Source organism: Pogona vitticeps, chromosome 3 (genome assembly GCF_051106095.1).
Source record: "Pogona vitticeps strain Pit_001003342236 chromosome 3, PviZW2.1, whole genome shotgun sequence".
NCBI lineage: Eukaryota > Metazoa > Chordata > Lepidosauria > Squamata > Agamidae > Pogona > Pogona vitticeps.
In genome coordinates, this window is record NC_135785.1 from 249,515,996 (window position 1) to 249,537,952 (window position 21,957).

The window sequence follows — 21,957 nt, forward strand, 5'->3', positions numbered from 1 at the left end:
ATTTAACTACAGGGGTTGCCCACATTCCACTTAATGATTAAGGAAGTGAAGGTGTGTCTTATCTCCCAGTGTAGGAAAAAATCATTCAGCAGGAGCTGACCTTGAGCAAATGTTTCCAAGAACAGGTCATTCCTGAAGTCAGTATGGGAAACATGTATTTTCAAAACACTAACTCTCAGAATTGGATACCCAAAATGAAATGTTTCCTACCTTTGCCCCAGACAAGCCCATGATGCCACATTTGGGAACTGTGTTCCCTCAAGCAGTGGAAAATGTCTGATTGTAAAGCATGTTAAATGCAGAAGTATGATTATATCATTGGACATGAACATAAACATTTACAAGTCTGATAGCTGAGATGTGCATCCCAAAAAAGGAATATGTCACTACAGGGAAAACATCATAGCAACTGAAAATATGTATTTCTGTGAATGTTGGTTTTAACCGTTATTTGAAGAAGAATCACAGGAGGGCCAGGGACTGGTTCACAGGTCTGAAAAGGTACAATCTGGATTTCATTTGCTTTAGCCAGTGAAGGGGAAATTTTGGACAAGTCTTTAAAAGACTTTGAATTCTTGATGCCAACATGGATTTGTCAGTAACAAATGCCAGACTAACCTGATCTCATCTTTTGATTGGGTACCTCGCTGATAGACAGAGGGAATGTTGTTGACATAGTATATCTTGACTTCAGCAAAGCGTTTGACAAAGTGCCCCATAATTTTCTGATAAACAAGCTAACTAAGTGCAGGCTGCACGGAACAACTGTCAGGTGGATACACAGTTGGCTAAAGAATCTTACTCAGAGGGTGATGATGAATGGCTCCTTTACAAAAGGAAGTAACAAGTGGGGTACAGCAGGGTTCAGTCTTGGACCCTGTGCTAGTCAACATTTTTATTAATGACCTGGATCAAGGGGTACAGGGAATACTAATCAAATTTGCAGATTAGACAAAATTGGGTAGACTAGCTAATACCGTGGAAGACAGAAAGAAAACTCAAAATGATCTGGATAGGATTGAGCACTGGGCTGAAACTGAATGAAATTTAACAGGGATAAGTGCAAAATACTGCACTTAGGAAAAAGAAACCAAACACACAGGTACACGATGGGGGATACCTGGCTCAGCAATACTATGAGCAAGAAGGACCTTGGAATTTTCATACATCACAAGCTGAATATGAGCCAACAGTGTGACGTTGGTAAAAAGAAGGCAATCGCTGTTTTAGGCTGCATTAACAGAAGTATAGTCTCCAAATCCTGTGAGGTGCTAGTCCCCCTCTATCAGCAGGGGATAGGCCTCACCTTGAGTATTGTGCCCAGTTCTGGACACCACACTTCAAGAAGGATGCCGACAAATTGGAACAAGTTCAGAGGACAACAAGGATGATTAGAGGGTTGGAAACCAACCCCCCAAATGAGGAAAGACTGAAAGAATTCAGCATGTTTAGCCTTGAGAAAAGAAAATTGAGGGGATATATGATAGCACTTTTCAAATACTTGAAAGGCTATCATACAGAGGAGGGGCAGGATCTATTCTCAATCATTCTAGAGTGCAGGACATGCAACAATGGGCTCAAGTTGCTTACTTCCATCACTCCCAGAACTTACTCAAATTTATTCAGCACACATGTTTCTTAAAAAGGGAAGGAAACCCTCCCCATCAGCGGATAGCGGATCTGCCTTGTGTGTTATGTTTGCCCCCTGCTGTGTCTTGAAGACAGAGACACACACAGTGAAGAAAGAGAAAGGCACAGTGCTGCAAAAATAAAACCCAGCAGGAGGCGTGAGAGAAGCGAAGTTCAAAATGGGGTGTGTGGAATAGCCTGGCTTCTAGTCCTAATTCTTTTGTGACCCACCCTACCCGAATACGCCACAATGGTAAACATTTCATACAGGCAATTCAACTGAATTGAGACTGAATACCTGAAAGCAAATAAAATAAAATAAGCAAATAGCTTATTTTATTAGCTGAACATGCCCTGAAACAAACTGGACATGAAATTCTGTTTCAAAATACTGATACACTGGACAACACCAGCAATCATTATGTCAGACTGCACGGGGAAGCCATTGAAATCCACAAGCACCAGCACAGTTTCAACAAAAAAGAGGAAAGTATGAAGCTCAACAAAATTTGGCTCCCAGCTCTCAAAAATACAACATGCAAAAGGTCAACAAACTCTACCCAGCCACAAGGACAGGGGATCACTACACACAAAAGACCAGCTAATGACACCCATCAACCACAGGAACAGATAAACTCTTCTCCTTAGCACAACAATACACCCACAACAATACACACTAATTACCCATCTACAGAAAAAGACAAAAGCCTATCTCAGAGCCATAAATACTGCACTCCCAAGCCAACTACACCAGAGCACAGGTTGCTGTCCTCTGAAGATGCCGGCCACAGAGACTGGCGCAACGTTAGGAAGAAGAACCTTCAGAACATGGTCAAAGAGCCCGAAAACCCCACAACAACCATTCATTCATTCATTCATTCATTCATTCATTCATTCATTCATTCATTCATTCATTCATTCCTGCCTTTCTTATTTTCTCCAAGATGCTTTCCTTGCACAATGACCTCTCATCACAATGACAGGAAATTCACTCCGAGGGGTTTGTGATTGGAGTTTCCAGGATTGCTTGGACTTTTCATTTGATCTCTCTATCTCCCTCTGCTTTGGGCTTCCTAGTTCTCCTGTTATGGCTTTGCTTCTCTTTTCCAAGACAGTGTGTCTCTCTCTCTCTTTTTTTAAAGTCATCTTTTTAAAATCCTTAGAGTGCTGAAGCCCTGGTTTGATTTGAGTGCCACTTTGGACTTTTTCATTTCCTCTGGATTGATTTGGAAACTTACAAGATACACCCACTTCACCTTGTATTCTGAATCATTTCCAAATACAAAACATATTCCTAATTCCCACTATAAAGCCTAACACCTGGACGATATAAATGGCTGAAATGTTTGACTACTGAGGGAAAAAAATGCACAAACATGCTTTTGAGAAAGGCAAAGCACTCCCTGTCTCCCTTACCTTCCTCTTCCTCATCTGATTTATGGAGGAATTGGTGAATATATTTACACATTATGGAAAAATATGCAAAAAAAATTCACTGAGGGAAGAAAAAAAGTCTTACAACCTGATGTGAAGAAAATATTGAAAAGAAAAGCAAGTGGCTCATGGAGAAACATGATGGCATGTATCCTTTGAGGTATATATTTTTTCTACATATTACTCAGGATAATGAAGGCCATTCAACATCCTATTTGCCTGAAAAAGAATTATGACTTTTAAAAACAGCTGTTACCTCCTCCTGATCTCCTCAAATAAGAGCTGTCCTTCTAACAGAGATGGAACAGCAGATAGTGGAAAGTGGTATATTTTATAAGTGGGATCAAGCAGGGAAGCTTGCTTCTTGCCAGCTCTCTCTGCCATGATTCTACTGGCATGCATGCCAGCAATATCTTTTATTCCTTTGTGCTCCTTTTGTAATTGTTGGCCTGCTGTCAACATTTAGGCTGCAATCTCCTCATGGCAGGAAACATAGAGTATATTTAAAAAAAATTATTCGGTAAACCACTGGGTAAAGAGATGGCACTGCATTCACCACAAAAATACTAAAGGAATAATGAAAAATAACTCTTTTATATGCAAATAAATTTCAGTGAAATGAAAGCAGAAGTCCAATGACGGTAAATCCAGACATGTTTTATCTAAGAGGGAAACACAGGAAAATAACATGGAGAAATAATATATTTGAAAGAGGTCATCAACAGTAGGTCTCCCATCTATGTCTCTTGTGAAGGAGACAAATACAAACTGCAAAAATCTTTAGATCCTGTCCTGTTTCATTTATGTTTAAAATCCACAATTCGATGAGGTCTGTTTCTTTAAGTATTTGCAACATAAATGCACACGTGGTGCCACTAAGATCTTAAAAAAGACACTGGTTTCAGCTCATACAAATTATCTGGGGCATGGAGTAACAGATTCATCTGCTAGCCAAACAAACATAGGCAAGCCTTCAGGAGAGGTTTCTCTCTGTTGTAGTGTCTGTATGAGTTTTCTAGAGTGAAGCATCAAAAGGACAGTCCATGGACTGCGACTTAGGCCATGAAAATTATCACAGACATATTTGTTCTTGTTGATTTTTGTTGTTTCTCTATTCAAGTCCTGCAGGATTGTCTACTTGCAGGCAAAACTAAGACAACCACTGCTGTTTGTATTTATCAAGATCTCTGTCATTTGTGTAATGTGCCTCAGTACAAAAATTATGTCTTTTCAGGGTGGGACACAAAACATACGCGTAGCAAACATTGAACCACTGGATGATGATTGAAAAATGTATTAATCACCCTTCTGATTTTTCCAATCCCTAGACGTCCGTACAACAAAACAGTTGCTGTGGTCCTTTTGAACAATTTGCATTATTTGAGCAATTTTTCTCAATTTCTTTCAACCTCTAAACCCCAACCCTCATTCTCTTTCTTCATCAAGAGTATCATTAAATGTCCTGGCCTTTGTGGTGCAGAAAATAACTTTGCAGTTCCTCATCCTCATGAGGATGAGATCAGGAAGTATTTAATGGTGAAACACTGGGCAAAACCCTAGGGAGATGTTATGCCACTATAATGATAATGCAATTGGAATAAATCTCATTCACAGTTTGTCAGAAATCTAGATGCTAGCATAAGTGTTTGTCGTGCTAAGTAGTATGATTTGGCACTCAACAGCAATTGCCTACACTAATGTCTTAAATTATGACAAATTGCCAATGAAATTTACACCAATAAAATTACAGTGGTGGGTGTAACTACTAGGATTTTGGGTCACTACGGCCTATCACAAGGCTATTCTAGGGACTGCTGTGGATTATAAACTGACAGTGCCAGGCCTGAGTGACAATTATAGTTGTGTTCAGAATTCATAACGTTCGCCAGAATTCACTCAAATTCACACTATATTGATGTAAGAGAAAAGACAGCTGACAGGTTTGCTCACCTCTACCCAGGTACACACAGAATCTGTGTGATACCAAACTTTAAATACTATGAAGAAATCAGTTTCGCTGAAGTGTATGGATTAACATAGTAAAGAGGAAAACTTTCTTGCAGCCACACCATCCTGTAAAACAATCCACTCTGTTTTTCATAGAATTACAGGATAACTGAATTGGACAGGACCTATAAGGCCATTGAATCCAACTGCTGCTCAGTGCAAGAATCCAAATCGGAACAGATCTGACACATGACTATCCAATTTTCTTTTGAATGCCACCAGCATTGGAGCACTTACCACTTCCCAAGGTAATTGGTTCCATTGTTGTACTGCTCTAACAGTTAGGAAGTTTTTCCTGATATTCAGATGAAATATACGTTCCAGCAACCAAAGCTCATTATTACGTAGTTCTGCTCTCTGGAATGACTAAGAATTGATCTGCCTTTCCTCTTTCAAGTGTTTGAGACATGCTAGCATCTCTCTCATTGCTTTTCTTTTCTCATGGTTAAACATGCCCACTCCTTTCAGTCCTTCTTCATAGGGCTTCATTTCCAGTCCCCTGATCATCCTTGCTGCTCTCCTCTGATCTTGTTCCAGTTTGTCAGCATCCTTCTTGAATTGTGGTATCCAGAACCTTTTCCCTGATGACTTGCTTTTGAATAGGATTTCTATAATTTTCCTGAAGAGGAACTGAGGCAGGAGGTGCCTGGGTAGAAAAGCTCTAAGTGTTAGTTAGTGGTCCTCTTGGAAGACAAGGTCCGGCCGCTGGAGGCCTGTGTTCTAATCTCCACACTATTAGGGAGCAGGCCGGGTAGGTGGGGCTTGTCAGCCTTGGAAGGAAGGAGAAGGAAAACTCTGATTTCAAACTTCCACTGCCCTTGTGGCTATATCCACTGATGGAAAAGGCTTCAGGAGTTAACCTTGAGGCAAAATCCAGAGCCGGAGTCCTGGAGACAGTTCGTGTCGTTCTGGCAACTCCTCCAATGTTGCTGGAACCAGTTGTATTGGCTCTTGTATTGACTATTTCAGCGACTTGGAGAGGGGGGATTTGCTGCTTGGGCAACAGCCTATCCTCCATATTATTTTACCCAGGCTTTGTGCTCCAGCTTTGCATACAGTGTCGAAACAACACGGGAAATAGAAGTTACTGTATTAAGATCACACACAGTTACCAGAGTGCTGATTGTGATACTGATCACTCCCTGGTGTGTAGCAGAGTAAAACAGCGAACAAAGAGATTGTATCACACTAAAAAGAAAGAAAGACCATCTATTGACAAAAGCAAAACTCGCAATCAAAGAAAAGTGGAAGGATTTCCGAAGCGCTTGAAGAAACCCTTCCAGGCCCGGCTGATGCAAATGGACCTGAACAATGGGAACATTTCAAGAACACTGTTTATAAAACTGCTTTGTCCACATTTGGCAGGAAGACAAAAAAGACAGCCAACTGGTTCGAAGCCCATTCAGAGTAGTTGATGCCAGCCAACGAGGATAAGAGGAGAGCTCTTGCAGCATACAAAGCCTTTCCTAGCGAGTACAACTTGCAGGCTCTTCAAGTTGCTCGTAGCAAAGTCCAGCCGGCTGCCATGAGATGTTCCAACGATTATTGGCTTCAGCTCTGCTCTCAGACACAGATAGCAGCGGACACAGATAACATCAAGGGAATGTATGATGGTATCAAGCAGGCTTTAGGTCCAATACAGAAGAAATCTGCTCCCTTGAAGTCTGCTACAAGCAGGATCATCCAGGACCGAGCACAGCAGATGGAACACTGGGTGCAGCTGTGTTTCTTACTGAACTATATTCCAGAGAGAATGTAGTAACTGAAGAGGCACTAAATAACATCGAGTGCCTGCCTGTCTTGGTGGAGTTAGACAGCGAACCAACATTAGCAGAAATAAAAGTGGCCTTGGATTCCCTCATCTCCGGCAAGGCACCTGGGATGGATAACATCCCTGTTGAAGTGCTGAAGTGCTGTAAAGAGATCATCGCTGCTGCACTGTATGAAATCTTTTGTCTTTGCTGGGGGGGGAAGGTGGAGTACCACAGGACATGAAGGATGCAAACATAGTCACATTGTATAAGAACAAAGGAGACAGGGGTGACTGAAATAAGTACCATGGCATCTCTTTTCTTAGCGTTGTAGGGAAGCTACATGTTGTGCTGAAGAGACTCCAGGTGCTTTCAGACAGAGTCTATCCAGAAACGCAGTGTGGATTTCGAGCTAACAGATCCACCACTGACATGGTATTTTCCCTCAGACAGTTGCAGGACAAATGTAGGGAACAATGACAGCCACTCCTTGTGGCCTTCATAGATCTCACAAAGGCCTTTGATTTGGTTAGCATGGACAGCCTTCTTAAAATTCTTCCTAAGATTGGATGTCCACCTCGACTCCTTAACATCATCATGTCCTTTCATGAGGAAATGAAGGGCACTGTAGTTTTTGATGGCTCAACATCAGATCCCTTTGACATCAGAAGCGGAGTGAAACAGCTCTGATATCTCTTTTGCTGTCATGCTAAAGCACACCTTTGGAACTGCAACAGAAGGTGTCTATCTCCAGACTAGATCAGATGGAAAGCTCTTTAATCTCTCTAGATTGAGAGCGAGGACCAAAGTCCAACTGAAATGCATACGGGACTTACTCTTCGCAGATGATGCAGCCATTGTTGTCCATTCTGCTGGAGACCTCCAACAAATCATGGATCGTTTTAGCAAGGCCTGCCAAGACCTTGGATTAACAATCAGCCTAAAGCAAACACAAGTCATGGGCCAGGGCGTGGACTCACCTCCCTCTATTACCACCTCCACACAAGAATTAGAGGTTGTTCATGACTTTGTGTACCTTGGCTCAACGATGTTTGTCTTCAGTGTGGAAGGGATTGTCACTCTCGAATTGGCCTTCTCAGCCACGCTAGATGCTGTTCCAACTCCTCCATACAGAGAATGTTACCATAGTCTATTGAGACTGAAGGATGTCTAATCTAATCTCTAATTTGGCTCCCATTTTTTTCAGATGGGACTAATTTTGTGCAGCAACAGACGTGATCTTAACTTCTCCACTGTGTTTCTTACTGTGTTGTATGCTGACCTTTTCAAGAAAGGTTTTCTGTTTTCAGTTTTGTTGATTTCTAAAATAATGGAATGGTATTTCCATTTCTGGCCACCTCAGAGAACCATTAGAGGCAACACTTATATTCCCAAAGACTACAGCACGATATGGAAATGCAGGTACTTTTCAATGCCCATTTCATCTATCATTCACTTTGAGGGCATTTTGCAGGAAAGGGAGCAGCATTCAAAGGAAATTAATGACACCTTTGTTGTTCTATAATTGCATTTCTGGAAATACAGTGCTTCACAGAGATGCCACAAGCTCCAGCACTTCACAAAATTGCTCTCAAATTTGTCCTCGCTGACTGTAAACAAATTATAGTTCATTACGAGCAAAAAGATGGAAATCTGTTTTTATTGTTGTCAAAAGCAATTTGCAGATTTGGAGGGTCCTCAGATAGTGTGATCGTTAATTAACAATTGAAAATAAAATCTCTCAACAAGTAAAAACATATTGGGACATGAATTTGTCCACACAGTGACTTCCTGCAGTAATTATCACCCTTTCATTGATTAATGGCTGCTCTGCTATGTAAAAACACGAGAAGAAACAAGGCAATGGAGATCTTAACTGTGCAAAAGCATTTATGTGCACATTTTTGTAATGTACATATAAGGTGAGTGTGGAGGAGGAAGCAGGATAAGAATGGAGGAAGGTATTTCACATTCCTTCTTGGTATGGTCCTCTGGGTTCATAGGCTCCATTGGCAAAATATTTTTCCTGGGTTTAAAGTACTGAATAAAGATATAATAGCTCAGTGAGTAAGGTATCTGGCAGTGGAGCTAGAGGTTGGGAGCTGGATTCCCCACTGTGCTTCTCGGGAGTAGGGCCAGCCTGAGTAAGCCTTGGGCAAGCTGCACAGTCCCAGGGCACTCCTAGAAGAAGGGAATGGTAAATCACTTCTAAGTACTCTCTACCCAGAAAACCCTGGAGAGGGACACCATAAGTCAGAACTGACTTAAGGGCACACAATTATTAATTAAAGTACCAAACACCCAGTGTAGTATAATAGATAGAGTGATTGACTAGGACTCTGGAGAACAGGGTTCAAATCTCTACTTAGCCATGGAATCTCCATGGGGGAGTGGAACTGGTAAAACCACTCCTTAAATATCGCACTTATCTTGAAGCCTTATTAGGATTGCTATAAGTTTCTTCTGCACAGACAGCACAAAATTAACTAAAACACTGAACAGATTCTTACTGCAGATGGGCACCATTCCACAAAGAATAAGGAGAAAAATTAAAAGGTGGGAACAACTGGGCAGAGTAGTCTAAAGGAAGCAACAGTCATGAGGAGAACTAAATTGACCAAGAGATGTTGATGTAATCGGGATGGAATTAGAAGAGCATGGTTTTCTAGCATTTTCTCTCGCCGCTCCAGCTCGCCGCTTGGGACTTCTTCTCTCTTCTTCTCCACTTTCTTTTTCTTTTTTCTTCTTCTCCTTTCTTGTCCCCCCTCTTTTTCCCCTATTTGCCTGGAGCCGGTGTCTCCCGACGGTGCTAAAACTTACCGGGAGAGTTGCGGAGAGTCGCGGAGCGTGGGACTGAGGTTGGCTGGACCCTGGAGGTGAGGCGGCTGCGGCTCGAGACACGCTGTGGAGGTGTGGAGTCGTGGGGGTCCGCAGCCGGCTTGTTGCTGGGGGGTCCGGGAGCCAGGAGGTCCTGCTGTTCTCCCCGACGGGGCCGGTCTTGGGGAGTGACTGGAGCGAACGGAGACAAGTGGAGTCCGAGCCCTGAATACAGCGGTCCGTGGCTGGAGGTTTTTTGCACAGCCCTGCTTGGCCCTGGAGGATTTGGTGGAGTTTCCTTGCGGGGGACTGATTGACTGGTGACCGGAGGCCGGCGGGATCCCCGACGAGTGGATGGAGCAGGGGGATCGGAGCCGACCAGAGCCAGGAGAGCGTAACGTTGTCCTGGGAGCCTGGAAGAACTGCGGGATCGCCAGGACGCCGGAGCTCCTGCGAGCCGGCGCCATGTTGGCGGCCCTTTCCTCTGTTTTCGGCTACCCCGCTTGTTGCTGTTCCTTATCTAACAAAGGTGTTCCCCAAATTGACTTTCCAAAGTTGGGAACGGCAGGGACTAAGCCTTTACCATCTTGGCTTTTGACGCTTTTGCCCAGGCTCAGAACTAATATCAACGTGGGCTCAGAACTAACAACCAAGATCTGTGAGTCTCTCCCCATGAGTAAGAACTATAAATTAGCCCCACCATTGAGTCCAACGACAAGGCTACAGGGTGGAAGAGTGCAATCTTCGAGCACATGTGGGGGATAACTGTGTTATTCTGTCATTAGTATTTTTTCCCCATTTTATTGTATTATTTTTGATTATTTTATTTCATTTTACTTTAATTATTACTAAGTTTGAGTTGTTATATGTGTTTTTTTTTAAAAAATGGTGTATTTAGTTAGTCTTTGTATTGTGAAAATTTTGATTTTGTTAAATTGTATTAAGTTATTAGTTTTTCTCTTTCCTTTTCTTCTATTTTTCCTTTCGTCATGGAATGGAGGGCCTGCCTTCCCAGCGAGGGGCCACAAAACATCTCTGTGATTACGGGTAGAGGGCGATATGGCTTTGGCTCCGTCCCTACTCGTGTTAGAAGAACTATGAACAGATGTTTAAAGGCTGTTCCTTGTTCTGAGACGGAGACCAACCCCCAGTATCGAGGTAGCCAGACCAGCCAGCCCTCTACTCTACGCCTGGTGTTGTTGAATGCCAGGTCTGTATCTAATAAAACCCAGCTAATTTACGATCTTATTCTGGAGGAAGATGCAGACCTGGCTTGCATAACCGAAACATGGATTGGCGGAGAGGGGGGTCCCCCCTAGCTCTCATTTGCCCGCCCGGTTATGCTGTCCAACACCAGGGTAGACTAGAGGGACGGGGGGGGGAGTAGCTATCGTTTACAAGTCTACCCTAGAGGTAGTTAGGCGCTCCTCGGTGGCAAAGCCGGGTCTTGAGGCCCTCCATGTGTGGATTGGGGCTAGGGACGGAATTGGGATCTTGCTGGGTTACCGTGCTCCCCGCAACCCAGCCATTTCCCTTCCGGAGCTGGTGGACTTTGTCTCCGCGGCATTGCTGGGTTCCCCGAGACTATTGGTCCTGGGGGAATTCAACATGCATGCGGGGGCAGAGGCTTCCGGACCAGCTCTTGAGTTCCTGGAGACCATGGCCTTCTTGAACATGTCCCAGCATGTCAACGGCCCTACACACGTGGGCGGCCACACACTAGACCTGGTTTTTTCCACCAACGGGAGTGAGAGTGGTCCGATGGTGACTGACCTCGAGTCGGTTCCCTTGTCATGGTCGGATCACCACCTAATAAAATGTGTCACCAAGATGGCTCTCCCCCCTCGCAGGGAGCAGGGACCTATTGTCATGGTCCGCCCTCGAAGGCTACTGGATCCGATTGGATTCCAGGATGCCATGAGAGGAGTTACGGCTGACCTGGCTGGCGCTCCTGTCGAGGCACTGGTTGACGGCTGGTTCACCGCCGCTGCTAGTGCCGTAGACACGATCGCGCCTAAACGCCCTCTCCGCCGCAGAGATCGCCCGGCGCCCTGGTTTAACCAGGATCTCCGGGCGTCGAAGCGGGTCAGGAGACGGCTAGAGCGCAAATGGAGAAAGGACCCGACGGGTTTCAATCGTATAGCTGTTAAGGTCGCTACTAACCTTTACCAGGCTAAGGTAAAGGCTGCCAGTCGAACTTACCTCGCTAACCGGATAATCGAGGCGTCTAACCAGCAGGCGGAATTATTCTGTATAGTACGCAACCTATCCGGAATTGGCCCGGGTGATAGGCCTCCCCCTAGTTTTACACCGGACCAATTTGCAGCATTTTTTAAATCTAAAGTGGAGGCCATCCGCCGGGACCTCGCTCCTTTTTTGAATACAGTGAGTCGAGTTGAGATGTCCAGCGCTCCGTCTTGTCCGGTGATTTTTGATACCTTTCAGCCTGTTTCGTCCGATACTGTCGCCAGGACGCTTGACCGCTGTCGTGCCACCACCTTCTCCTTGGACCCTTGCCCGGCCTGGCTAATCAAAGCAGCCAGGCCTTCAACAACGGAATGGGCTACGGTAATAATTAATCGGTCTTTCCTTGAGGGCAGATTTCCCTCTGCCCTCAAGGAAACACTCATTAGGCCCATTAGAAAGAAACCTAATTTGGCGGCGGACGAAATTGGCAATTATAGGCCCGTCGCCAATGTTTCTTTCTTAAGCAAGGTAGTCGAGAGGGTGGTGGCCGATCAGCTTCAGGCGTTCCTGAATGAAACAGATGCCCTGGATCCATTCCAGTCGGGCTTCAGGCCGCGCCACGGAACAGAAACGGCATTGGTCGCCCTGTGTGATGACCTATTGAGGGAGGCCGACAGGGGCAAAATGTCTCTGCTGGTCCTCCTCGATATCTCAGCGGCCCTTGATACCATTGACCACGGTATTCTCCTGGGGAGGCTCACCGAGTTGGGAATAGGTGGCCAGGCTTTCGCCTGGCTCCGTTCCTTCTTGGAGGACCGCCCCCAGAGAGTACAGCTTGGGGAGAATGTCTCGGCCCCGTGGAGCCTCAATTGTGGGGTCCCACAGGGGTCGATCATCTCCCCAATGCTGTTTAACATCTATATGAGGCCGCTGGGGCAGGTCATCAGGGGGTGTGGAGCGATGTGCCATCAATATGCGGATGACACGCAGCTCTACATCTCTTTTTTTCCAACTGCAGGAGATGCTGTTCTGTCCCTTCAGCGTTGCCTGGGGACCGTATTGGAATGGATGCAGGAGAACGGGCTGAGGCTGAACCCGGACAAGACGGAGGTACTAAGGGTGGGCGCTCCCACAGTTGGGGACTTGGGAAACTCCCTCACTTTTGGGGGTGTGACTCTGCCCGCCAGGGATGGGGTCCGCAGCTTGGGGATCCATCTGGACCCGGCGCTCACTATGGAATCTCAGGTGGCGTCTGTGGTCCGTACCACTTTTTTCCATCTTAGGCGGATAGCCCAGCTACGACCCTACCTTGATGTGGGGGCGCTTACTACCTTGGTGCATGCGCTCGTAATCTCAAGATTAGACCACTGTAATGCGCTCTACGTGGGGCTACCTTTGAGGTTGCTGCGGAAACTACAGGTGGTGCAGAATGCTGCGGCCAGATTACTTAGTGGAGTGAGAAGATTCCAACATATCTCGCCCACTCTGGCCGCACTGCATTGGCTGCCCATCCGATTCCGCATCGACTTCAAAGTGTTGATGCTTACCTATAAAGCCCTAAACGGTTTAGGACCTCGATACTTGGTGGAACGCCTTCTCCCACCAAGATCTACCCGTGTCACTCGTGCGAGCCAGGAGGTGAGGCTGAGGGGCCTAACGCCGAGAGAGGCCCGGAAGGAGAAGACCAGAAATCAGGCCTTCTCGGCGGTGGCTCCTCGTCTCTGGAACAACTAACCTCCTGAGATTCGCGCGGCTCCCTCGCTGGACATTTTTAAGAAACAACTAAAAACATTGATGTATAGGCAGGCTTTCCCAACAGAAAACTCCTGACGATTTTTCCTTTCTTATATCTTTCTTTGATTTCTATCTTAGTCTAGGTGCAATGTTTTAAAATTATATTGTTTCTTTTATTGTAAGCCGCCTAGAGTGGGCTAATATGTCCAGATAGGCGGGATAGAAATAAAATAAATGAATGAATAAATAAATAAATTCTAGTATAGCTCAGTGGTTTATTTTTCGGGCTGCAGAGCCAGATATTGGGAGTTTGATCTTCCAGTGTGTCTCCTGTGAACAGAACTAGCCTGTTTGGTTTTGGGCAAGCTACACAGTCCCAGGGCACCCCCAGAAGAAGGGAATGGTAATCCACTTCTGAGTATTCTCTACCTGGAAAACCTTGAAAAGGATAATCATAAGTCAGAATTGGCTTGACAACACATCATGATGATGATGATGATGACGACGACGAGTATACTTTGTAGACTGATGACGTAACACGCTAGAGCACCATGTTAATGGGTGGGGACTCTTTTACTGAGCAAGTGGACAAAATTATTTTATTTATTTATTTATTTATTTATTTATTTTATTTATACCCCGCCCATGTGGTCTAAAAGACCACTCTTATAACCAAGAATGAGTGAGAATTTTGTCTGTCGTCTTCTTAATCAGAATTTTTCAAAAAGCAGAATATCCCATTTGCCACCAAGAATTACACCATTTCCCTGTGCCTGTGTACATTTCTGGCCGTTCCACCAGACAGAAAAAACCTATTTAAAATATTTTAGAAAATAGCATTGTTTGGTATGCATCAACAGAGAAGCAGAGTTTAAAGGCCAGATTGTAGGTGGCTCTCCTAAAATATATCTTTCTATTCTTTAAAAAAAAAAAAAGATAGCTTCGAGCACAGGGAATGAACAACTGGTAGAGGGCAGCATTCCACCAGATGGACAGTTTAAGATGAGAGTGTAAAATACCCTGGAAGTAAAGAAGCAGCAGAATTTGTGAGACTGGTGTTGAAAAATAAGAATATGTTTTGCTTTAAAGTGTGACTGGCAAGTATGACTGTCAGTGTTGTGAGGAACTTCTGTAGAAACCAGTGAAGCAAGGGACTGAAGGCAGAGAAAGCTGTTATTTTTTCCCCCTTCATTTTTCTACTTTTACCTTGGCACAATTTAAAAGTGATACTGAACAAGTTTTTAAATATATATCAATATATATATATTTAAAGGACCCCTGTTTGATTTTACAGGACTGGTGTGACATTTAATTTTTTTAAAGAATCACAGTTCCTATGTATGCATCTTCTGCATAACACGGATAATGATCTTGAGGAGACATCATGCATGTATTATTTGTGGCTGAAAACTTAATGAATTTTATTAATGTGTCAGGAGATATGACTGTGCAATTCTCAAACCATATGATTCCTGCTTCAGAAAACGAAAGTCTCATCCTTCTAGATGTTAGTTTTTCACTTAAGAGTTACTCTGAATTGCTTCATATTATACGTATGGAAGTTAGAGCTGGACCATAAAGAAAGCTGACCGCCGAAGAATTGATGCTTTTGAACTGTGGTGCTGGAGGAGGATCTTGAGAGTCCTCTGCACTGCAAGGAGAACAAACCTATCAATTCTAAAGGAAATCAAGCCTGAGTGCTCACTGGAAGGACAGATCCTGAAGCTGAGGCTCCAATATTTTTGCCATCTCATGAGAAGAGAAGAATCCCTGAAAAGACCTTGATGTTAGGAAAGTGTGACGGCAAGAGGAGAAGGGGACAACAGAGGATGAGATGGTTGGACAGTGTCATCAAAGCAACCAATCTGAATTTGACACAACTCCGAGAGGCAGTGGAAGATAGGAGGGCCTGGCGTGCTCTGGTCCATGGGGTCACGAAGAGACGGACACGACTGAACGACTACGATACAACTCCTTGCAGAAAACACAATCTATTACTCCAGTCATTTCTGTCAGCCTCCAAAACTTTTCCCTTAAATTCCCTTCTGGCACATCATGGTACAAAAGCTGAAAATCCTGATCTGCCTTGTCTTTACCCATAGTAGATATGCTGGGTTTCTGCTTGTTAAATGGTTTCAGAATTTATACACACACCAGTTCAAGTGTAGTATTAAAAAAACCCCACACAGTATAAATGATATTCTCCCTTCTGTGCTAACAGTTGAAAGTAAATATTCATTTTGTCCTGGTAAACCACTAAAGAATGTTTACTATTTTAAAACAACAACATGTAGAAGAATAAATTAAATGTGTTTATAACAGTTTTATAATATATTCTTAGCAGGCATAGTAACAGACCAACAGAAGAAGTAGACTAAGCTGACTCAGGAAGAATAAATCAACTTCTTTTTCTGTCTGGCAGTTAACCCACTTAATACCCATGGTGAACACCAGATAGAATCTGATTAATTACCTAAATTCCAATATATTAATTATACATCCCATATTATACATTTCCACACACACGTACACTCATACATACATGCTGGGTTGTAACACTATATATTATAAAGCACAGATGAAGTTCAGAGAGTTGCCACATTTCTCTCATGAGTCTCCAGGTGGGAAGACAAATCTTAGGGAAAGTGGCTGTTGAGTGGGGGAAGGTTAGATTTTGGTGTATAAGTGTACCTTTGAGGAAGAAGGTTGTATGTAATGTTGATTTTAATATCCACAAATAGCTAAGTCTTGAGGCACTTTAAAGGTTGACAGGTTTTCTGAGGCAAATGCTTTCACAGACTATGCAGACTGCAACCCTGTTCTTCTGGTTTATGAAAGCTTCTGTCATGTAAAACATGCTAGCCTTTATGGTGGTTCAAGATACCCTGTTATTTGTTATTGGTCCATTTCTTTATAAAATTGATATTTGTAAAGTGCCACAGAAAATGAAATTTTAAAAATTAAATAAACCGAATGTCATATTCTTATCACCAATGTCACACAAGAAAGTGACTACAAATAGGTCTGGATTTTTCTTTTTGTTAATGTTTGGTTAGATCAAATCAACTGGGGGGGGGATCTGAGAAATAACCTAAAAACAGGCTTTGGAATCACTGAATGGCCAATTGAAGTTGAAAGAAAAAGCAGAAACTAATTCAGGTTGAAATGTCTTTACTTGGCTTTTATATAGCAGTCAAGGTGACTTTTCCCAACGCTGAAGTGTCGTCATTAAATTTAACAAAATCAAACTGAAATGGAATGTGTGAAGAAGCTTGTTGCTGTTTTATCATGAAGGAGTACAGAGGGGGGAACATTTCTACTTAGGAAATGTAATGAAAACAACTCTTGCCCTGCCACATTCATTATGCCTCAATTTATATGCATCAAAAGCCAAAGAGCTTAAAGTGAGGGAGGTTACCTGGGCATTTGCAAAATTATTTCTAAAAACAATTCCTGTAGAACTGCGCATTCATTGTATTAAATTCAATTACCATTGTAAAAGACTTGTTTCCAGTAAACAGTACAAAGCCTTATTTGCAAGCACAAATTAATTGCTATTCAGGTGCTTCCAGGCTGAAAAAGCAAATGCTCCACACCAGAGTGCAGGCAGATCCAGCCTCCATTTGTAGCTGGAGGCTTCACAGCCTTGGCTCTAATCAAATCAAAGTGGTTAATCATCTGTAAAACAAAGACTGAAGATTTAACACCTGTGCTATGACACTGGACAAAGCCTACCAAACTAGTTATCTGCAGGAGCATCATTCAAGAGAGGGGCATGTTGAGGGAGGGGGAGCAAGCTACATAGGGCGTGATCAGATGACAAGAAAGGATCATGTTTGATCATGCTGGAAAGAATCACTTTGCGGTGAATGAGCTCCCATAAAACAACCCTTCTGTCTCTACAGGAATTGTTTCAGCCAGCCCTCCCCACAAAAAGAGTAGCCCTATCATTGGACCAAAAAGGTCCAACTTGGGCACGGAGCTGGTTCACAATCTCCTGTGTGTCATGTGTCTGCAGGAAAATAGTTCACTCTAGGTGCCACAAGCGGCTCAAAATATGAATTATTTTAAGGGATGCTGGCAAGTCTTTGGGTCCACGTCAGAGTCTTTGGTACCAAGTCCCGAGTCCCTATTAAAAATAAGCTTTTTTTCAGAAAAAAGGGAGTGAGTGAGTGGGTTTTGAGTTGTGAGTCCAAGTCATTGAACACACACACCTCCAAGTCAAGTCCTATCATTCTAAGAGTTGTTGTTGTTGTTTAGTCATGTCAGACTCTTCATGACTCCACGGACCAGAGCACGGCAGGCCCTCCTGTCTTCCACTGCCTCCTGGAGTTGTGTCAAATTCATGTTGGTTGCTTCGGTGACACTGTCCAACCATCTCATCCTCTGTCCTCCCCTTCTCCTCTTCCCCTCACACTTTCCCAACATCAGGGTCTTTTCCAGTGAGTCTTCTCTTCTCATGAGATGGCCAAAGTATTGGAACCTCAGCTTCAGGATCCGTCCTTCCAGTGAGCACTCAGGGTTGATTTCCTTCAAAATGGATAGTTTTTTTCTCTTTGCAGTCCAGGGGACTCTCAAGAGTCTCCTCCAGCACCACAATTCAAAAGTATCAATTCTTCGGCTGACAGCCTTCTTTATGGTCCAGCTCTCACTTCCATACATCGCTACTGGAAAAACCATAGCTTTGACTATGCGGACCTAAAACAATCTAGACAGAGCTAAATACAACATACTGTAAATACAAAAAGCATAGTCTAAAAATGTAACAGTGGTGCAAACCAATTTTTGGAGTGAAGCAGGATTGGATGTGAGGCATTCAACTGGGGTTGACCTGAAAGGCCTCCCTGAAAAGTAGTGTTTTTTACGGCCTCCTAGATCAGTGGTTCTTAACCTTTGTTACTCGGATGCTTTTGAACTGCAACTCCCAGAAACCCCAGTCAGGACAGCTGGTGGTGAAGGCTTCTGGGAGTTGCAGTCCAAAACTCCTGAGTAACCCAAGGTTAAGAACCAGTGTCCTAGATGAGGACAAGGAGGGGGACAGATACAACACAGGGTGTTTCTCTCCAACAGCTGGTTCTTTGGGCCAACTAATTTCCATGGTTTCAGCCAAAACACATCTCTATACTTTATTCTGAATGATGCAGAGAAGGAAGGAAAGAGTGAGCAAAAAGAACTGCAAGTGAGCAAGGAAATTAGCAGTTCCATGGTGTTGGCAAACAGTGAGTTTGGGGCTATCATCTTGTATTTGTAAATTAACAGGTGTGTTTGTGAGTAATAGCTTTCACATCCTTTTCTCTACAATTAGCATTCATCACTTCGGCACAGGTGCTGCATGCACTTGTTTGGATTGTGCACAAAGTCTGTAGATGGTTCCAGCATGCAGAAGATAGAGGCATACACAGGGAATAATCATCACATTCTTTCATACTTTCACATTGTTTTGAATACCATTTGTGGCATATGTTTTTAGCATTGATTTATTCACCATTGTTAATATAACATATGTTTTTTTTAAAAAATATTGGAAAACATACTGCTTTTAGCTTTTAAAAATGATTTTTTTAATGGTGTAAACTGCCTTGGGTTCTTTTAAGGAGAAAGGTGGGCACAAACAAACAAACAATCTAATTAAAATAAAATCTGTTTTATTTCGAGTGGGTGGCAAATGATGACCACGTGGCCTGTGTTAAAAGTCTGACTTTTGATTTAAATGCTGTGGGGAGTGGTAGTGACAGAGGCCATAAGCAGGCTATTAGGGTTTCCGGGTCAGTAAGAAAGCATTCTTGAAATTTCAGGACAAAACCTGGAGGCAAGTCTTCATGATCTCATAGGGTGGATCTACACAAGGTCACAGAGGCAGGGCAGACATGGGTTGGGAACAGCCTACAGCTGATATGGGAAATGAATACAACAGAGACCCACTTAAAGACCAGGGAAGCATAGAAATTCCCTGAGACTTCAACCAGGACCCTGAAAATTCTCAGCTCTTCTATATGGTAAAAAACTGGGCAAAGTCACATTCTGAAAAGTAGCCAGCTGGAATAAAAAACCCGCACATTCAGAGCATGATTTAATACAGAATGTGAACAGTTACATTCCTGAAAGGTCCTAAAAGAACACCAAAATTATAGACCCACATTTTCTTAGCCCAATTTTTACACAGAGCAGATGATATATTGAAGTTGTGGCTGGACTGTAACACTTAATAATACCAGTTGTGGTCCAAATGAGGGGATTTTGCTCTGTCCCCCACTGCTTCCACACCTCCCATACATAAATACAAGGAGAGAGGGAAGCTTGGGTGAACTATATGGACTGAACTAAGACAAGCTTTATTTTCTCCCCCTCATTTCTATAAGTGGCAGGTGAGGAACAGATCAAAATTCAGATGAATCTGAAGTGTAATAACTCAATAGGGCTGCTTTGTTACCACTCCCATTTCTGGTTGCACGAAGTTAGATTTCTACAAATGGGAGCGGTAACAAGACAACCCTATTCATTTGTTATATTTTAATCCATACAGGACTAAATGGGTATTCAGAATAAGGATGTGCACATAAGCCCCAACTAGTTCACCAGGCCCAGCTTGCTTGTTTTCTTCCACCTCCTCAGCTAATTTCCCAGTCATAAGCAAGAACACAGACTTATTTGTCCCGCCATTTTTTGTTTGTTTGTTTTCTGAGTGGGAGATCAGCCAAGAGGGCAGGGCAGAGAAACCTGAGCGGTTGCCGGGAATGCAAGATCAACTGAGGAGGTGGGGGAAAAAAGCGAGCTGGGCCTGGTGAGTGGCTATTTGTGCCAGAGGAGGCAGGGGAGGGGAGCAGCTGCACCTGTGCTGCCACCTTTATGAACTTTATTTATTTAAAATATTTCTATCCCATCCTTCTCCCCAAAAGGGACCCACTTTGGCTGCCTCACTCTAAGACATGAGGCTTACATGTATTCCCATATCCCCATGATCTATTTAGCCTTATATGCCTGAATTAGCACCTGAATATTGAGCCAGCCAGCCAGCTAACCTTTTTGGGAGGATATTCCATTCCACCTCCCTATCCTTCAAATTTCCATTTCTTACTGCATAATCTTGACTGTCTTCAGGGGGCATTTTCTAGAAGTTTCTGTCCCCTTTCTTTTCACACTTCTCATACTGATGTTATTAAGATCTGATTGTGGCAAATCCACTAATTTCATGTGAACTGGCCTGCTGCCCATATCACAAGCCAGCTGTGCTCTGGAGAAGCTATATTTCTATATCAGTTCAAAGCATATGTGCACAGTGTCCCTGAATGCAGAGAAAGAATAATTCTCTAAGACTCAGTAAGTGTTGTGTACCAAACACAAAAAAGTTTTTGTGTACCATCACCAATAAAACTATTGATGCCTAGGCCAGTATCTTGTTCAGTATTTACATACACAGAACCTCAATGACAGAAGTGTCGGCAATTTGACGAGATGCTGGTGTGGTACCTGATCATGCATAGTCAGCACTTTGTCAGATTGTCACAGCATTATTTCCACAACTAGAGCTCCACATGAACATAAATACTGAATGGGATATTGGCTATAAAGCCTCATCTTGGAGGGAAGACAGGATATATAAGTTACATAAACGAAACTAGCAAAAGATGGAGCTGTAAAAAACAACAACACCTAAGCAGCCTAAGCCCAACAACAGTGAATGCCTTGCCATGTTTTAAGACTTCCACTGTTGAAAGGTGCGGTAGTGTAAGACTAAATCTAAGATTAGAATAACAGAAGCAAGAGCTGCTATAGCAACTACAGTAATAGTGGTATTTATAGTCCAGTTGTGAACTGAGAGGGACAGTGAAGATGTTCCTGTTAAGCTGTGCAGCTTTTTCCCAACCAGAACACATCCTGGCACAACAAATGTCACAGCTGTATAAACACCAGGCTACAGACTAAATGTTTTTCTCTGTTTCTCTTTCCGAGATCCTGCTTAAATATGTATTCTTCCTAGGGTTTAAAATGTTGCTCATTAAGCAACCTTTCCTTACAAGAAGATTACAAAATATATTTCGAAACAAACTGTGTGGCATGCTTCATCAATTTAAAACAAAAAAAATACTGTAGAAGTTAAGCTGCCTTATTATCACAGAAACTCAGTTTGCACATTAACTTTCTGGTGACAAAAATACTTCGAATGCTTGGTTGTTACAAATGAAAATGGGTCTACAGTATTGTTTACCTTTATGAATCTACTTTTCCATGTGGTGCATGGACAAACAGCAAAAATGACAAACTACTTTTACTCAGGAAACAGAGGGAGCACGAAAGCCACTCTCCCATTTTTAGAAATGCTTGAAAGGGAAGAAAAAAAGGGGATTTGTTGGCACTTTCAGAACCAAGCCTTTGGTGGATGGTAGATTGGCACAAGAAC

At 43.2% G+C, this 21,957-nt stretch overlaps 1 protein-coding gene across 4 annotated transcripts in view; it reads right to left on the minus strand.

The window, feature by feature from the left end:
- CNTN5 (contactin 5) overlaps window positions 1–21,957 on the minus strand; it is a 590,502-nt gene that overhangs the window by 231,459 nt on the left and 337,086 nt on the right. The window lies entirely within an intron of this gene.